This window comes from Galeopterus variegatus, unplaced genomic scaffold (genome assembly GCF_000696425.1).
Source record: "Galeopterus variegatus unplaced genomic scaffold, G_variegatus-3.0.2 Scaffold14, whole genome shotgun sequence".
In the NCBI taxonomy this organism is placed as follows: domain Eukaryota; kingdom Metazoa; phylum Chordata; class Mammalia; order Dermoptera; family Cynocephalidae; genus Galeopterus; species Galeopterus variegatus.
The window spans coordinates 287781-306525 of record NW_007726125.1 but is presented as its reverse complement, the minus strand read 5'-3'; positions in this window follow the sequence as shown (position 1 = coordinate 306525).

Below are 18745 nucleotides of genomic sequence, written 5' to 3'. Positions count from 1 at the left end.
ACAAACTTCTAGCAGGTGCCTCTGACTGGGGAAGTTAAGGTCATGGGCAGAGCCTTCTGTCCAAGAAGTAGAGAGAGGCTGGACCGAGGATCACAGTGGGGAGCTCACCCAGGAAGAGAGAGACAGGGGACAGCTGTCCTTGACATTGCATGCAGATGGATGTCGGATTACAAGCTAATGTACAAGTAAATGTTAAAATAAAATTTAAAATTAAAAAAATGGTTAATCCCAAACTCACACACAGCTGGTGGAAACCTGGGAAATTGGTGGAACCCACTGGGGTTAACATACGCTTGCCCTGTGACTCAAGGATGCCAAATGAGTGCAAATGTCCACCAAAAGACATGGACGAATGTTACGAGCATTATTCATAGTCACCAAAACCTGGAAACTACCAAAATGGCCACCAACAATGGGATGCATAAATAAATGAATACAATGAAATGCTACACAGCATGAGAAAGAACGAACTATGATTTGGATAAATCCAACCAACAACATCAGGTGTAAGAAGGCTGGCACACAAGAACGGAGATTATGACTTCATTTATTTGAACCTTGAAGGAGGTGGGTGGAAGGGAGAGCCAGGCTTTGGTGGCCATGTGGGTAATAGGGCCCTGTTCTCAGTCAGGCACTGTGGGATGGGGGTGGTGGTGTAACTTAGTCTTGGGGAGCAGAGTAGGAAGAGACTGAGACGCAGCAGGCAGCGCAGTTGAGGGAAAGCCTGCGGCAGGTGAGGCTGAGGAAGGGAAGGTCGTGTAGGACTCAAGAGGAAGCCACAGCTACAAAGAACGCCTGGCTTAAGGGGAGGCTGCGCAGTTTTGGCAGCACATTCAGAAGAGAGGCTCAGGTTAGGAGAGTGTGGGGGCATGGAAGGAAGATGAGGGGAGGGGTGTCAGGGAGTGGGTGCACAGAGTGGGCCATGGCCAAGGATGGCAGAGATTTGGGGCCTGGTGGGCTTAGCTAGTCCCTAAGTTCCCAAAACAATTAACTGCCCCATTCACCAGGCACTGGTGAATGGCAGAGCGCGGCCCATGGGGACAGCAGGCTGGGATCGTGAGTGAGAAACCCTGGCATGATCTCCAAATCGTAAAAAGGGTGAGTAATAACAACAGTGTTGATAGTGAAGGCTGCTATGGTAGACGTTATTACTGTCTAAATTGTTCTCGCCCTGTCTGGGGGAGCGTGGCACGCACACACTTTGACATCAGGCTTGGCCACGTGACTTGCTGTGTTCAGTGACACATGCAGTGACGTGAGCATAAATGAGGTGTGCTACTTCCAAGAAGAAACCTTAGGAGTCATAGTACGATGCTGCAGTCTTCACTTTTACCCCTGCCAGGAGACAGGCAGTGTCCCAAATAAGGACTGCTCCTTCAACCTGGGTGTTGGAGTGGACAGGACTTGGCACAGAGCTGCAGCCAACCCGTGACAGACCTGTAGTGTGAGCAAGAAATAAACCGCATTGTAAGCCACCGAGAGTTGTCACTGCAGCATAACTTAGCCTCAGTTGACTGAAGCAGCAGCTCAGGGCTGTGGAGTGCTCACTCTGCACCAGGCACTGTGCTGGGAATTTTACATGGATTAACTCAGTTACTGCTAAAACCACTCCACGAGGGGAAGTGGCCAGACAAAAAAGAGTACACACTGTGATTCCATTTATGTAAAATTCTAGAAGACGCAAACTACTCTGTGATGATAGAGGGCAGATCAGTGGCTGCCTGGGGATGGAGTGGGGAAGAGAGGGGCGGGAGGGAGGGATGACAAAGGGACACAAGGAAACTTTTAAGGTGACCAATATGTTACTTCTCTTAGTTGGAGAGATGGCTTTATGAACGCATACATGTCAGAATTTGTAAACTTTAAATATTTATTAAATATCTTATTTAATAAATTAAATTAATTATTGTATGTCAAGTTCATCTTGATAAAGCTGGATTAAAAAAAAAAATCACCAAGATTATGGGTTTAGATCCCCATACCAGCCAGCCAGTTGCCAAAAAAATTAAAAAATTAAAAAACCACAAACTCTATTAGAATAGAGTTCTTATCCCTATTTTACTGATGAGGCAAATGATGCTCTTTGGGATTAAATTACTTGCTGGTGGTCACACAGCTATTGAAGGGTGGATCCAGGATTTGAGCCAGAAGTTCCTGAATCCAAAACCTTGAAAGGAATTTGCATGGCAGGCCCGGGTCCAGGTGTGAGGGTCCCCAGGAATGAATGTGGGCTATGTTTGGAAACCCAGAGACAGCCCCTGTTTAAACCTGGTGTTCCCAAAGAGTCACCCGGGGGTGAAGAGAATGTGGGCAGATGCTGGGCCCCGTAGAGATGCCAGGGCAGCCCCTGGTCTCCTAGAAGAGAGTCGGCATGGCACAGGGGGCGCTGGGGCTACCTTGTACCTGCTTGGGAGAGCTGACTGCTAACATTTCAGTAATTTCACAAGTCTGTTGTTAAACATAGCCATTGTTAAAAATTAAATTATGTATGTTCACAGTTAAAGTATATTTTTTAAAAAGCCAAGTAATATTCAAAAGTCATTGCTTCCCAGTTATTTTAGCACAGTTGACAATTACATTATGCGCTTGAGTTATTGACACGACTGCATCTGTGCAGCGGAGACACTACAGGAGGGTTTGTTACTGGGAGTCTCTTTCCAACTCTGCCTTTTGTGGTAGCTTGAAGTTGGACAGGGTGGAGCATTTACACCATGGAAACTGGCAAACACTAAAGTCAGGGCAAACCCCTCCCGCCCACCCCATCACATCACTGAGACTTAGGGTCCTTGGCCCCACTCACAGGGCAGGAGGCTCAGGTCTAGAGCTGACGGGAGGGACAAGAGGACTAGAGGCTGTGAGGCACAGGGCCACCTGCAGTAATCACGACGAAATGCTGGCGCACACGAGAGCCCTACTGCCTGACAAGCTGTCTGTGTATTCACTTACTCCTCACCACAACCCTGCGAGGCCAAGTGCTGTTATTAACCACAGATGAGGAAATTGAGGCACAGAGAAGTTACTTGCCCAGGGTCACTCAACTAAGTGTCATAGCCTGGATATAAAGCCTGACCTTTAACTGCTGCTGTCCACGTACACACCCTGAAGATACCAGTGTTGGACTTTTGACCTAACTTCCCTGAAACCTTCAGTCAGGCGCAGACTCCAGACTCCTCAGAAGCCTGGAGTGGGCTTTGACGACCACTAGGCCTGTAGTCCCACTTCTCCAGTTCTAGGGGCCACATTTTGTGCAGATCTGAGTGTGAAGGGGTGGGGGGTCCCCATGACTTAGGCCAAGGGTGGGTCGGCCGCGTGCCCAAACAGCCTGGGGCCCACTCTCCAGGGGCCCTGGGGCAATACAGGCCAAGCTGGGTGGGTGGAGCCCAACTGCCTCCTGAGGGCTCTGAAGAGGAGAAATTCCAGGAATGTGCAGCCTGAGGGAACTCTCAGCGTGAGGGAACCTCCACGCCAGCCCTGTCCTCAGCGCCTCTTTACTGGCAGCCGCCATATGCTGGGCTCAGTTCCTGCCCCAGAGAGGGACTAGACATGATATGGTGGTTCCTGCCTGCCAGTCCCCTCCTCAGGGGAGAGAGGCAGGGAGGATCGCTCCAGATCCTGAGAAAGACGGATGCAGTGACAGCCAGAGATGAGGCAGCAGAATGCACTGCATGGAGTTTGACCTTGGCAGTGGTGGATTTTAAACAATTGCGGGGAGAGGGCAGAGGGACACAATGACATCTCTAACAGGCCAATCCAGCTAGCAATGGGGCAAAGTCTGTGGTGATGGCCAGGGGACCACTAAGGAAACTGGCATGGCCAGTGAGGGGCTGCCAAGGCCTCCCCTAAGGAAGGGCTCGAGGCATGGGCAGAGGGTGCAGAATTGAACAGAATGGGGGCTGACTGGGTGGGGGACAGGGAGGGAAGAGCTTGGTGGGTGGTGGTGCCATTGGCCAAGGCTGAGGACTGATGGGAGCAGGTTTAGGGGCAGGATGTCTGGGTCGGTGTGGACATGGACTTGCAGGGCCCCCAGCATGCCCAGTTCAGATGTCTGCCAGGAGCTGGTTCTATGGTTGGGGCTGGGCAGGATGTCCCAGGCCATGGATGGAGATGGGGGTGTTGTCCAGGGAGCTGGTGAACCCCTGGGAGGAGGGGACACCCAGGACAGGAGGAGAGGGGACCCCAGCCCAGGCAAGTTGGAAGGGGTGCTCTGAGGTTCATAGCAGAGAGATGGAGGTGAGCGTGAACGATGGGGTCGCGGCAGCCAAGATGGGAGAGAATTAGTGGAGTGGTCAGCAGGGGCACACGCCCCAGGAGAGGTCAGCAAATGAGGCCCCAGGGGAGCTGGGCCAGGGAGGGTGGGAGTGGAGAAGCCACTATCCAGCGTCTGGGGTTTCTTTCTTTTTTTTTTTTTTAAAGATGACCGGTAAGGGGATCTTAACCCTTGACTTGGTGTTGTCAGCACCACGCTCAGCCAGTGAGCCAACCGGCCATCCCTATATGGGATCCGAACCCGTGGCCTTGGTGTTATCAGCACCACACTCTCCCGAGTGAGCCACAGGCCGGCCCCTGTCTGGGGTTTCAAAGAAGGGTATTCTGGCAAAGGTCTTGGGCTGCCTGAGGAAGAGGAGGAAGTGCCTGGAGGGGAGACGGGTTGGAGCAGGTCTCTCAGGAACCAGGAGAGTGTCCCAAGGGCAGGTGGGAAGGCCTTGTGATGGAGTTTGGATGTGTTGTCCCCTCCAAAACGCATGTGGAAATTTGATTTCTGACGTGACAGTGTTAGAAACTGATTGAGTCATGGGGGCAGATCCCTCATGAATGGATTGATGCTCTCCCTGGCGGGGGGGAGGTAGTGAGTGAGTTCTCGCTCTATTAGTTCCCATAAGAGTTCATTGCTTAAAATGACCCTGGCACCTCCTCTCTCTCTCTTGCTTCCTCTCACCATGTGATCTGCTTGTACCCGCCAGCTGCCTGCCACTTTCTGCCATGAGTAGAAGCAGCCTGAGGCCCGTGCCAGATGCAGCCGTCCCAGAATCATAAGCCAAATAAACCTCTTTTCCTTATAAATTACCCAGTCTCAGGTATTTCTGTTATAGCAACACAAAACGGGCTAAAACACCTTGTGATTTTGTCTCTGCTGGAGGCAGGGGAGGCCGTGGTGTGGGGTGAGGGGCATGGTGTGCCTGCAAGGGGCTGAGGGGGCTGTGGAGGCCCCAGGGCCCTGCTGGGTGTAGTGGGTTGAATGGCAGCCCCCCCCAAAAGACATGTCCACTTCCTAGTCCTAATTTTATTTGGAAAAAGGGTTGTTGACATAATTGAGTTAAAACATCTGATGATGAAGCCATCTTGGATTATCGGGGTGAGCCCTAAATCCAATGACAAGTGTCCTCATAAGAAACAAGCAGAGAAGGCCATGTGGCCACAGAAGCAGTGAGGCACACGCAGCTGGCCGGTGCGAGTGTGACTCCCGCCTCACTGGCTGGGGGCTGCACAGGCCCGGGCCTGCAGCGGGGCCGGGGGGGACTGAAATCTTCAGGTGGAGCAGGGCTTTTGCCCAGCGTGTGGTAAGTGTGCGGCCACTTTTGGCTATTGCATCTGGTCCTACCCGGTGACCTCAGGCGAGTCCCTTCATCTCTCTGGGCTCGGTCCTCTGTTGGATGGATGATCTCCAGGCCCGCTCCTGCTGAGCCTGGTCAGTCTCCTGGGCCTGTAATCAGGCCTCATTGTGTGGGAGGTGTGAGGCAAAGAGAAACCCCCGTCACAGACGCTTCCCCACATGGCCACTCCAGTCAAATCTGGAGGTCACTGTGAAGCAACAGTCCTCCTGTGAGGGTCTTGTGAGCCTTTCCTCTAGAACCAATGCCTCAGCCCTGGGAGGCCACTCCAGAGACACTGCGATGATGCATTGATTGACCCTGACCTGAGCTGGAGCCCCTGCCCGTCTCCTCCCTAGAGGGTCGCCTTGGAGGTAGGAGCCACACCAAGCTGATGGGAGACAGACAGACGCTTCACGGAGATGGCATCCACAGAGGTGGCATGACTGAGCGCTTCTCATGGGCCGGATGTTGCTAAATGCTGTACGCAATTTTCTCGTTTAATTCTTACAACAGCTCAGCGAGGGGTTGTCCACATTTTACACAGGAGGAAGTTGAAGGTTCAGGGATAAATAACCAGGGATAAGGCCAGTTGCCCAGCTAGTAAGTGTCAGACCCCGATAGGAGGGTGCATCTGTCTGACTGCGAAGCTGCCTCCCACTGAGCACCCTGCGGGGCTGGCCTCGCCCGCGGGCTGCTCCAGGGGAGCCACACAGATATAGCAGCACCCACGTGGTCGGCACATGGGTGGGGGTGCTGGGAGACACTAGGAAGGGAGCCCACCAAGGGGTGCAGGGCTCAGCTCTGCCTTCCTGCCCTGCCAGACTTGTCCCCACCTCAGGAACCTCTGTCCCTCCTTCTGGGCTCTGGTCTGTTCTGTCCCTTCCCGGACAGCAAAAGGCTTTTTCCCATTTCCTGTTTCTCCAAGAAAGTTTGTTCTAAAGCTGCTCTTTGTCCTCCTTTAGAAAAAAAAAATGTGTTTTTAATCAATTTTATAATAAAACCCAAACTGAGTTCTTGAAAACAAGAGCAATGAGTAACTAAAAAAAAATCTCAGCTCTAGGAAGCACTGACTGTCACTGCCCACCCCGGCCCCAGCAGCGGCCCTGGTGCCCTCCAGCCCATTGCTCCTTCCCAGCCCTGCACTCCCTCGCCCCTGTTCCTGGTCACCACGCCTCTGAAATCTGCCTCCTAACTACTCCGGACTGCCCTCTCCTGAAGCCCCTCTGCCTCTGCCCCGCTGCACAGTCCCTTCCCCTCTGGAGAGCCCCTGCCCCTCCCAGCTGCTCTTCTTGTCCCCTATCTGGCTCCCATCCAAGCTCATCCTCAAACCGTCTCCAGGGGTTCTTTCTAAGAAGCAAATCCGACTCTATCAGGGTCCTTTTCTCAAAATTCATCAGGGATCCAGCATCCCCCAGGGATAGAGCCTAAACTCCCCAGCACAGCATTCAAGACTCCAATATCTGGTCCCAACCACCCTGCCTCACTCCCACCACACCCCTGATCTCTGTCTTTGCATGGGCTGCTGCCTCTGCTTGGGATGCCCTTCCTCCACCTGTCCATCAGCCTAATTCAATTCACTCCTCAAGACTCAGCCCAAATAGCTCCCCCATGCCCTGGGCTGTCATGAAGATTGTGTGGAACTCAGTTCATTCATTCACCTGGTGTGTGCCAAGTCCTATGCTGCGCACTGGCAGACAGTGCAAAGTAGTACAGACAGGGTCCCTGTGCCTGTGGAGTTCATGATCCCTGCTGTGGTTGCCCAGGTAGATCCGGAGTTCCCTGAGGACAGGTGCCACCTGCATCCACAGAGCAGAGCACACATGCTTCTTACAAAAGAGTGAAAGAGTAACTACACCATCACCACCAATCAGCTTCAATTAACCCTTTGCTTCTTCATTGTCTCCCCTGTCCTGGACAGGGCAGAGCTGGCCTCAGAGTTGAATCACCTGCGTGAGGTATGTGTGCATTCTAGCACATGGACACACTGCTCCCCTGGGAGAGGTATGAGTGTGTAGGAGAGGGACAGTGAGGTGCAAGAGGCTGAATGCTCAAGGTCCCCAAGGTTGGGAGGCTCTGGAGGTCAAGACCCCTGTCTTGCTCCCATCACACTCACACTACAGTCCTGTGCTGCTTAACAATGAGGATACATTCCGAGAAATGTGTATTAGGCAATTTCATCATCATTGGGAAAGTGCATTATGAAAGGGAGCAGCAATGAATTTTCCTATCATCTACGCTGGACTCTAGTTGCACGGACCCTCTTATTATATTTCTAAATCTCTCTGTGCCTCACTTTTCTCATCTGTTAAACGGGAATTATAATAATATCCCCACAAAGTTATGAAAATTAAGTTACAGGTAGGGATTGTGCCTGGCACTCAGCAAGCTCTCAGTGAGTGTGAGGTAAGTGTAACTATTATTTTGCTATGGGGATGGGTGGGAATCGCTGGAGTCAGACCTAAAGTGTCACATGCTTGGCTTTCTATCTTAAACATCTGAGCTACCTTTGGGAGGGTCACCTGTGGGTAAAGCTAGGCTCCTCCTCAATGTTTTTAAAGTAGGTTTGCTTACACCAGCATCACCACAAACACATGAGTGACGTGTTGCACTACAACATTACAACAGCTACAAAGTCACTAGGCGACAGGAATTATTCGGCTCCTTTATAATCTCTCTGTCTCTTTTTTTTTTTTTCTGGTAGCTGGCCAGTACAGGGATCTGAACCCTTGACCTTGGTGTTACAACATCATGCTCTAACCAACTGAGCTAACCGGCCAGCCCCTCCGTTACAATCTCATGGAACCATTGTCGTATATGTAGTCTGTCGTTGGACAAAACGTCCTTATGAGACATCTGACTGTATTTCTGAACTCAAGAGGAGAGGAAGGCTTGGAAACAATGGCCTGGGTCACCACCAAGGGATTCCAGCCTGGAGGAGGGGACTTTGGGGAGAGCCTCCCACAGCTGGTCCCTGCACACCCTGACATCTGGCATCCCCTTCTCAAGGCTCTGCCCAGCCTGGCTCCTACTCATCTCTCCCTTCCCCAACACTTCTTTGTCTCCTTAACTGTCTTGAGTAGTATTTTAATGGTTTTGGTGGTAGATGGTTGCTACAAAATTAGCATGTTTGTTCTAACAATTCAAAGAATACACAGGTATATAAGAAAAAACTTGATAGTTTCTCCCCTCTCTCCTTTCTCCAGCCCACCCCCTGCACCAAGTTGACCTCACTGAAGCCAAGTGGACCTCACTGAAGCCAGGTGGTTTAATAATTTGGCAGGTTTGTTTCCATTCGATCCCAGCACTCATAACAATACAAGAGTATAATGCACCTAGAGACAGTTCTTAGGAAGATAGAGCAATACGTAACGTATTACTTTGGAAATTGCTTTTTTTTTCTTTCTGGTAGCTGGCAGGTATGGGGATCCAAACGCTTGACCTTGGTGTTGTAACACCATGCTCTAACCAACTGAGCTAACTGGCCAGACTGGAACTTGATTTTTTAACTTAAAAATATATTATGGACACCATTCCAAGTTGATATCTACAGAATCAGCTCATTCTCTTTTACTTCTGTATGATGTTTTCTGTGGACCTGTAAACACTTGTTTAAATGGTGCTCTATGGATACTTTGGCTTTTTTTTCTTCTGTAACAAGGAATGCTGCAATAAATCTTCTACTACATGCATCTTTTTTATTTTATTTATTTTATTTATTTATTTATTTATTTTTATTTTTTTTAAAAGATGACCGGTAAGGGGATCTTAACCCTTGGCTTAGTGTTGTCAGCACCACGCTCACCCAAGTGAGCCACAGGTCGACCCAACTACATGCATCTTTTTTATTTGATTTATTTTATTTATTTATTTTTATTTTTTTTAAAAGATGACCGGTAAGGGGATCTTAACCCTTGGCTTAGTGTTGTCAGCACCACGCTCACCCAAGTGAGCCACAGGTCGACCCAACTACATGCATCTTTAAACACTGGTTTCATTCCCCTCTGGGATTAGGATAAATTCCCCAAACCAAGATCACTCAGTCAAAGGGTATATGCATTTAAATTTTTGATAGGTCTTGCCATTTTACTTTCTCAAACAGAACAAATCCCAAGTCCCTTGGACTGTATGAAAAAATGCCAGTTCCCCACACCCTGGCCAACTCTAGATGTTATCACTTGATCTAAACCTTTGCCAGTATCATAGGCAAAAACGGATACATCATTGTTTTGAAATTGTTTCCTGTAAAAGACTAAGGTTGAACATCTTTTCATGTGTCAGTTGACTTTTTTTACTTCCTCTTATCTGAATTTTTTTTTTTTTTTTTTTTTTTTTAAAGATGACCGGTAAGGGGATCTTAACCCTTGGCTTGGTGTTGTCAGCACCAGGCTCAGCCAGTGAGCGAACCGGCCATCCCTATATGGGATCCGAACCCGGGGCCTTGGTGTTATCAGCACCGCACTCTCCCGAGTGAGCCACGGGCCGGCCCAGAACAAGAAGTTTGATCTGTAACTATGTGAACAATCAGTTGAGGTCACTCACTGCCTTCAGACCAGCCTTGCATTATCAGTTTCTTTAGAGTCATTACATGCCTATATGAAAGTAAATTATGTGCCTATGTGCTTTTTCCCTTTTAAAATACAATTGGTGGGCCAAGCCTGAGGCGCACTCGGGAGAGTGCGGCACTGGGAGCGCAGTAGCGTTCCCGCCACGGGTTCGGATCCTATATAGGGATGGCTGGTGCGCTCACTGGCTGAGCGCGGTGTGGCCGGTCTCAAAAAAAGGACAAAAAAAAAAAAAACAATTGGTAGGGTCCGGCCCGTGGCTCACTTGGGTGAGCGTGGTGCTGACAACACCAAGTCAAGGGTTAAGATCCCCTTACTGGTCATCTTTTATTAAAAAAAAAAATACAATTGGTAAACTCCTTGAACACTGTTCTGCCCTCCAGCTTTTCTTACTGAACAACACATCTTAGAGCTTGTTCCATAAAGAGCATCTCAGTTCTATTTTTTTTTCATAAACTTTTTATTTTACATATTGAAATTTACTGTGATTGTAGGATCTGAACCCGTGGCCTTGGTGTTATCAACACCACACTCTCCCTTTTTTTTTTTTTTTTTTTAAATGACCAGTAAGGAGATCTTAACCCTTGACTTGGTGTTGTCAGCACCACGCTCACCCAGTGAGCGAACCGGCCATCCCTATATGGGATCCGAACCCGTGGCCTTGGTGTTATCAGCACCACACTCTCCCGAGTGAGCCACGGGCCGGCCCCATCTCAGTTCTTTTTTAAAGGTACACATGTTCCGTTGCATAGGCATATAATAATAGTTCACGTATCTCTACTGGTGGACTTATAGGTTATCTCCAGCTACAATGTTGCAGTGAAAAGCCTTATATATTCATCATTTCATTTACATGTGAGTTTCTCTGTAGGATAAATTTCTAAAAGTAGAAGTGCTGAGTCAAAGGGGATATGTTTATATGTTTGACAGATATTGTGAAATTGCCTCTATTGAGGTTATCAGTTTACACACCGACTTGCAGTGCAGGAGGGTGCCTGTTTTCCTCCCACCCTTGCAAACAGGGTTACCAAACATGTTTTAATCTTTGCTGATCTGATAAGTGAAAAATAGTATCTTTGTAGTTGTAATTTTCCTTGATTTATTTTTATTTTTTATTTTTTATGCCTGGCTCCTACGGGGATCTGGTATCCCAACCTGTAACGGTGGTGTTATAAGGCTGCACTCTAACCACCTGAGCTAACCAGCCAGCCCTAATCATTGATCTTATTAAGAGAGTTACTGAGTAATGTTTCACATGTTTATGGGACCATTTGAATTTTTTTTCCATTAACTGTTTCTTCACATCTTTTGCCCATTCTCCCCCCAATTTGAGTCATTGTTGGTTCATTTTTAAATGATTCGTGGAGGGCCGGCCCGTGGCTCACTTGGGAGAGTGCGGTGCTGATAACACCAAGGCCAGAGGTTTGGATCCCATATAGGGATGGCTGGTTAGCTCACTGGCTGAGTCTGGTTCTGACAACACCAAGTCAAGGGTTAAGATCCCCTTACCGGTCATCTTTAAAAAAATAAATAAATAAATAAATGATTCGTGGAAACTCTTTATATATTAGAGAAATCAGCCCTTTGGCTACGTTTTGAGCTGTAGTTCCCCATCCCTCCACCTTAGAATTTTTCTTTTTTGACTTTGCTTGTGGTGGTTTTTGCAATGCAGAAATATTAACTTTTTTATGAAGTCAAATTTATGAATTTTTTCATTTGAGGCTTCAGGTAATACTTAGAAAGGCCTTCCCTATTCTTGAGGTTTTTGGTTTTTTAAATTCTCCCATGGTTTCACTGGGTAGTTATAAAACATGGTTTATTTTTAATGGTGGTATAGTATTTCATGATATGGAAGAACTATACTTTATTTAACCAATCCCCTATTGCTGAACACTTAGGATATTTCTGATTTTCTGATATTATAAATAATGCTGCATTGAAAAGCCTTGTACATAAACATTCTATTTCCTTAGGCTACATTTCTGAAAGTGGCCTTCATTCCTATCTCCAAATTGCCCTCCGGAAAGTTGGATTACACTTCTGCCATAGCAGAAAGTTTACTTCTCTCAAAATCCCCTCAGAGCCTGAAGCAGTAGAGGCAGAGACCCAGGGCAGAAGATTCTCTCCTGGCCTGATTTAACCTTTCCTTGGCTTGTCAGACAGAGGAGATTATGTCAGGTTTGATGGAGGAGGGGGTCAGGCAGACATGAGATTAAAGGGAGAGAGGGAAATCCCGAAATAGCCTCAGGTCTCACTCAGAGCCTACTTAGTCTTACTTTATACACTATTCTATATTCCGAAAAATTTCTGACTTGGTTTTTAAGATCACAGAAGCAAATTAGAAATGGGAAGCAAGGCTGTGACTTAAAGGCAAGGCACGCTGGCCCACTGTGCAGTTTCCACAGGAAGAGCAAGTGCAGGTATAATACGAAAAAACAGTCAGTGAAAAAGCCAGCAATCTGCACCATGCAGTGCAGGGCTGAACTGTCCCACAGACTCCAGTAATGGACAAGGAAGAGCTGATTAAATTGGGTGATCCCTAAATTTGCTTCTAAAGCTGAGATTCTGGGTCCGGCCCGTGGCTCACTCGGGAGTGTGGTGCTGACAACACCAAGTCAAGGGTTAAGATCCCCTTATGATCATTTAAAAATAAAATAAAATAAAATAAAGCTGAGATTCTGGAATTCATCTTGGATAGGCAGAACAATGCCCCTGTCCCCAAAGATGCCCTGGTCGTAATGCCCAGAATTGGTGACTATGCCATGCTATGTGGCAAAGGGGAATTAAAGTGCAGATGGAATTAAAATTGCTAATCAGTTGACTTAAAATAGGGAGATTATCCTGGATTATCTGGGTAGACCAAACGTAATCACAAGGGTGCTTAACAGTAGAAGCAAGAGGCAGAATAGTCAGTGTCAGAGTGAGAAATGAGAGAGAAACCGGGCAGGCTACTGCTGGCTTTGAAGACGGAGAGGGGCCACGAGCCAAGGAATGTGGGCAGCCTCTAGAAGCTAGAAAAGGCAAACAAGTGCAGCTCCTTTGGAGTCTCCAGGAGGAATGCATCCCACCAAAAACATTTTCAGTCCAGTGAGACCCATGTTGGACTTCTGATTTACAGAACTGTGGGATAATAAATTTGTGTTGTTTTAAGTTTCCGTTAATTTGTTACAGCAGCCATCGGAAACTAATACAAATACCGTCTGGTACTGCCCAATCAAAAGATGCCCAGAGAGGGGAAGTGCTCTGCCCATGGCCGCACAGCCTCTGGAAGCAGAAGCCAGAGGGAGAGGCGCATACTTCGCACTCCGGTCCTTTTCTGCTGCTCCCTTGTCTCCTAGCAACGAGCCCCAGTCGTCAAGAAAGTTAAATTACGCCCTGGTGAGAAATTCACTGATCTGAAGCACCCGTCTCTGGGGGATGCGCGGTTTCTTTTTCTGGATGAGCGAGGCTCTCCGCGGGACGCGAAGGGCGAGGCTCTGTGCCCCTCCCCCAGTGACAGATGCTGTCCAGATGTGGAGGGGCGGGGTCCAGGGGCTGCGGCGACAGGGGGACCCCGTCGCGGGGGAGCAGAGGGAGCAGGAGACTAGGAGCCCTAGAACGATCCCAGGCCCTGCGTACGGGACGGGCCGTCGGAGGAGCGGCCTCCCCACCCCCAGCCCCGGGGGGACTCCGGGGAGCACGCGGGCGGGCGGGCGGGCCAGGGAGGAGTCCGGGCGGAGCTGCGGGCGGACGGCGTGCTCAGGGTTAATCCGGGAGGAGTAGTGGTCGGGTCAGGTTACTTCCTTTTGAAAAGACGGGAAAGGAGGAGTCCAGTCCTGGTGGGGCAGTGACGGTGGCCGCCCGCACGTCGTCCCGCGCTCGGTGCCTGGGCCGGAGGCTGGGAGCCCGCAGGGGTGGCGCGCCTGGAGGCCCCAGGCAAGTGGAACGCGGTGGGACAGGGGCTGCGGGGTTCGGCTGGGGGCTGCGGGACAGTAGGGTGGGCGGTGGCCCGAGGGAGCAAGGGACCTTGATGCACTGCGTGTGCAGAGGGCCAGACATCTGCTGCCGACGCCCCCCTTCGCAGATGGGTAAACTGAGGGCCAGGGAGCACGAGGAATTCTTCTGGCCCCAGCGGTCCTCTCAGCGGGTCGGAGGGCCTCCCACTTGGGGAGGTGGCTTCCAGCTTGAGGAGGGGGCAGCCGGACCCTGGAGAGAGGGGCAGGAGGTGTGGGGACGAAAGGCGCTGCAGCCGGGAGCTCCGTCCCGTAGGGGGTGGGGTGCGGGCAAAGATGAGAGGAAATCCCGGCCAGCCTTTGGGGCCTCCTCCCAGAAGAGGAGGGGTCCAGGTGGGGACCCCAAAGGAGGGGTCCGAGGCCCCTTCGCCCACCTCGGACATTTTGCTTCCGTCGGAAGCCCTCCACCCCAGCCCTCGGTGAAGAGGGAAGAGAACTCGGGTTTAAACGCCCGTTTTACGATCGTGGTATCCGGGGATCCTCCAACACCCCGTCAAGAAGCAGGTTTCCCAGACGCGGGAACCGAGGTTTAGGGATTATGGAGCTTTCTGAGGGGCGGCCGAGGCAGATCAAGGTTCTCACTGCGGCCCGCTCTTGCTCGGCGGAGAGGTCCCCCAGATGCGACCAGTGGGGTCGGACACCTCCAAACCCACCAGCAGTGCAACAGGCGGGGAGAGCCCCGGTGGACTGAGCCTTGGGATTTTGTGACTTGGAATCCCTCTCTTCCCGGCACCCCAGCCCCAGGACCACACCCGAGGCCATGTGTTTGGGTGATCAGAGCTTTGGTCTCAGTCAGACCTAAGGTCTGATTGTGGCTTAGTCCCTGAGTCTCAAAATGCCCTGGGCCTCAGTTAATTCACCTGTGAAAGGGGAGGCTTGCACCAGATGCCCCTCAAATCATCTGTTTTGAGGAGAGGCAGACACGTGCGGTGGGAGTGGCCGAGAGGAAGGGGGATGGGCCTCCGTTCTGTAGGAAGTCCGGCGGCCCCCACTGGGTGCAGGGAGCTGGGGAGGGGAGCGCACTGACCCGCTCTCTCCGGGGGGCTGGCGTCCTGGGCCGCGCCTGGTGCACTCTAGCCCACCTCCCTATGGAACCGTGCAGTCATGGCCAGACTCTGAGTGTAAGGAGGCTGTCCAGAGAGCCGCTACCATTTCACAGACGGGGAAACAGCCTCCACTGTTTGAGGCAGCCCAGCCTCCTGCCCTGTGCTTCCCGCACAGCCTTCTGGGGAGTCAAACCTTAAGCCAAATCCTAACCCCTTTGCTTCAAGAATTGTATTGCTAGGCATTCTGAGGAGATAGATGGGGGTCCCCAAGTGGAAAGGGGCTCAGGTATTGGAATTGGGCCCAGTTCCTGGGTTTGTGATTCTGGTAGAAGATCTGGGACCCCATGCTGGGGGCTTTTCGAGAGTCCCAGAGGGATGGTATGGACGGTATGCCAGCTGCTCACGCTGAGGCCCCTAGGTGCCCTCATCCACGTTGGCTGGCAGCCACCCACCCCCCACCAGGGCCCAACGCTGGGCGCCTATCACCAGAGGCTTTACAGTGGCCCCAATCACACCCTTGGAGGCAGGGCCAAGGTTCTCCACAGGCCAGTGCTGCCCCCAGCTCCTGGTCCTGGTCTGGCTAAAAGGGTGTGTGTCTCCTCCTGTGGTCTTTAACAGCAGAAGATGTAGGGGCTCTATGGGAGGACACTTTTAGGTGGTATGTGTAGTTAAGTCTATAGAACCTGCCACTACCTAGCTGTGTGACTCTGGGCAAGTCACTTAACCTCTCTGTGCCTCGATTTTCTTGTCTGCCAAATGGGGGTGATTATCCTGGTGGGGCACATAGTTGATGCTTAGTTTCACAGATGGGAATTGCCAAGCAGGATCTGCAGCCCAGCATAGCCCACTCCATGGCTGGTGTACTTCCCCACACCCCACGAGGGTCCCTCTGCTCTTTCCTTCTGAGTGCCCTGCATTGGGCTGGAAAGACTGGTGGGAGCCGACTTGCCATAGAGGCCTCAGTTTCTCACAGGGTGGACAATGTCCAGGGCTCCCAGAGGAAGCACCCTGGGGACTGGCCCAGGCCCAGCTTGATGCAGCTGTGAGCTGAGGCCTCAGCAGCCTGGGAGAAGGCCAGGGGCCTGAGCGGGGCTGGAGTGTGCCCTGTGCCGGGGCCCCAGCTTGTTCCTCACCCCTCACTCACTGCTCCTTCAGATGGGCTTCAGGTTGATCCTTAGCTCCCAGCCTGCCCAGCTCCACAGGTCGCAGGTGGGGACACTGAGTGAGGATGGGCTGGGACCTACCAAGGACCCAGTGGTCTGGGATGGAGCCTGGATCACATAGCAGATTACCTGACTGCTGGTCCTCGGCCCCCCCGGCCAGCTACAGCCCCTTCTAGGCTCCTGATGTTTTCATTCTGAGACAAAGCTTCCTTTTGCCATTCAGTTGTTACCTTCTCTACACGTGTGGCCATACCTTAAATGTGTCCTAGCACAATCCTTGTCAACCTTAATGTGTGTGTGTGTGTTTAAGTTTAGAACTTTTGGGCTGGCCCGTGGCTCACTCGGGAGAGAGCGGTGCTGATAACACCAAGGCCACGGGTTCGGATCCCATATAGGGATGGCCGGTTCGCTCACTGGCTGAGCGTGGTGCTGACAACACCAAGTCAAGGGTTAAGATCCCCTTACCGGTCATCTTTAAAAAAAAAAAAAAAAAAAAAGTTTAGAACTTTTGTTTCAAAACCCACAGAAATATATAAACCATAGAAAGGCTGTTTTGGTTGAGATGTGCTGGGGTTTGAGCTTCTACCCCATCAAGAGATTAACAGCAAAAGGAATGCATGCATTTTGCTCACCTGCAGAAAGAGACTATTCCAAAGACAACCCCGCAGGGGATGACACTCCCAAAATCATACAGGATGGAACAGTGGTTCCCAAAGTGGGAGCAGCTAGCTATACAAGAGGATTTTAGGCGCTACCTAGATGAACAGTTTCTAAGTCAATAGTCATAAATTAAAATGTGTATCAGAAAAAATACAACAAAATATCCAACCATGATTTCATGTTCATTAATACTCAGAAGGAGACTAAGTAAAAAAGTGAATTTACTTAAAGAAAAATATGACCTAAATAACGTACAAGAGGAGCACAAAGGTGGTTTGCGTGCACAGTCTAGGAGCCCAGGAAGGAGTATGCTACATGGAGGATCGCGGGTCTGAATTCCGCTGAGTTCCATCTTTAACTGCCGTCCCTCATTTCGTATGGATGCATGTGCATGTGCTGCCCGCCTGCTGTGTGCAGGTGCTGTGCCTGGTGCGGAGGAGACATGCACGTGGTGCTACCCCCATGGGGGCACTGCGAGGGCTGTCCCGGGGCAGCACCACTGAAGTGAGCCTCTGGAACAAGTGGGCAGTAGTTGAGGAAAAGGCAGAAAGCTCTCCAGGCCAAAGGGCCCAACTCATGGGGCTGGTGGGAAGGCTGCCGTAGACTGGATGCCACCCCCGCCCCCCACAACTTCACTGAAGCTTAAATCCCTGCTGTAACTGTTGAGGGTGGGAAATCCTATTGTGGCAATTGAAAGGTGAAGCCTTGAAGAGGTGATTAGGTTGTAGGACCTCTCTGTCGTGAATGGACTAAAACTGGTGGTCAGGGGTGTGGTTTGGAGAGCTATAAAAGAAGAATGAACGAGGTGGTTAGTCTCTTTGCTTCCACCATCTTACAATGTGAGACTGCTGGGTCACTGTTGCCACCACCAAGACCCTCACCGTAAGTGTTCCCTGGACTTTGGGCTTCCTACCCTCCACAACTGTAAGCAATAAATTTCATTTTCTTATAAATTACCCAGTTCCGTGTATTTTCTTATAAGCAACAGAAACGGACTAATACAAAAGTTGAAGGAGGGAAAAGCAGGGTGGGCTTGAGGAACCAAAAGAGGCCACTGGGGTGGAGCACAGAGAGTGGTGGGGGAGAGGGCTGGAGATGAGACCAGAGGCTGGATCACGCCAGACCTGTAGGTCATGGCAAGGATTGTGGACATTATCATTCACTTAGCCAGCATTCACTGGGCTCCTGCGCTGTGCTAAGCATAGAGGGGCATACAAAGCCACAGCCATCCCTAAAGGTGCTTGGGTCTAGTGGCAGGCTTTTGAATACATGGATGGCCTTTCCACAAATTCTGTGATAGAGGTGTGAACCAGACGAGGAAACACAGAGGGGAGAGGGGCTGCCACGCATGACATGGCAGTGACGTTTGAGCTGGGTTTTGAAGGATGAGTAGGAGTCTGACAGGTGGGAGAGGAAAGGTATTCCTGGCAGTGGGAACTGGATGAGCAAAGGCATAGAGGTATAGAAAAGCCCAGAGGATTTGGGGAAATGCTGGCAGCTGGAGCCACAGTGGGCCATGGAGAGAGGAGAGGCCAGAGGGTCAAGTTCACAGAAGGTCTTGAGGCCCAAGCCAGAGTTGACGTTTCTTTCTGCAGGCAGTGAGGAGCCAAGGACCAGGTTTGAGTGGGAGAGTTGCACCCACACTCTTATGAAGATCCCTCTGCTGAGGTGTGCTGGTGGGCTTGGGTGACAGGACAGGGTAGCATGGCCATCACTGTCCGATGAAGTGTG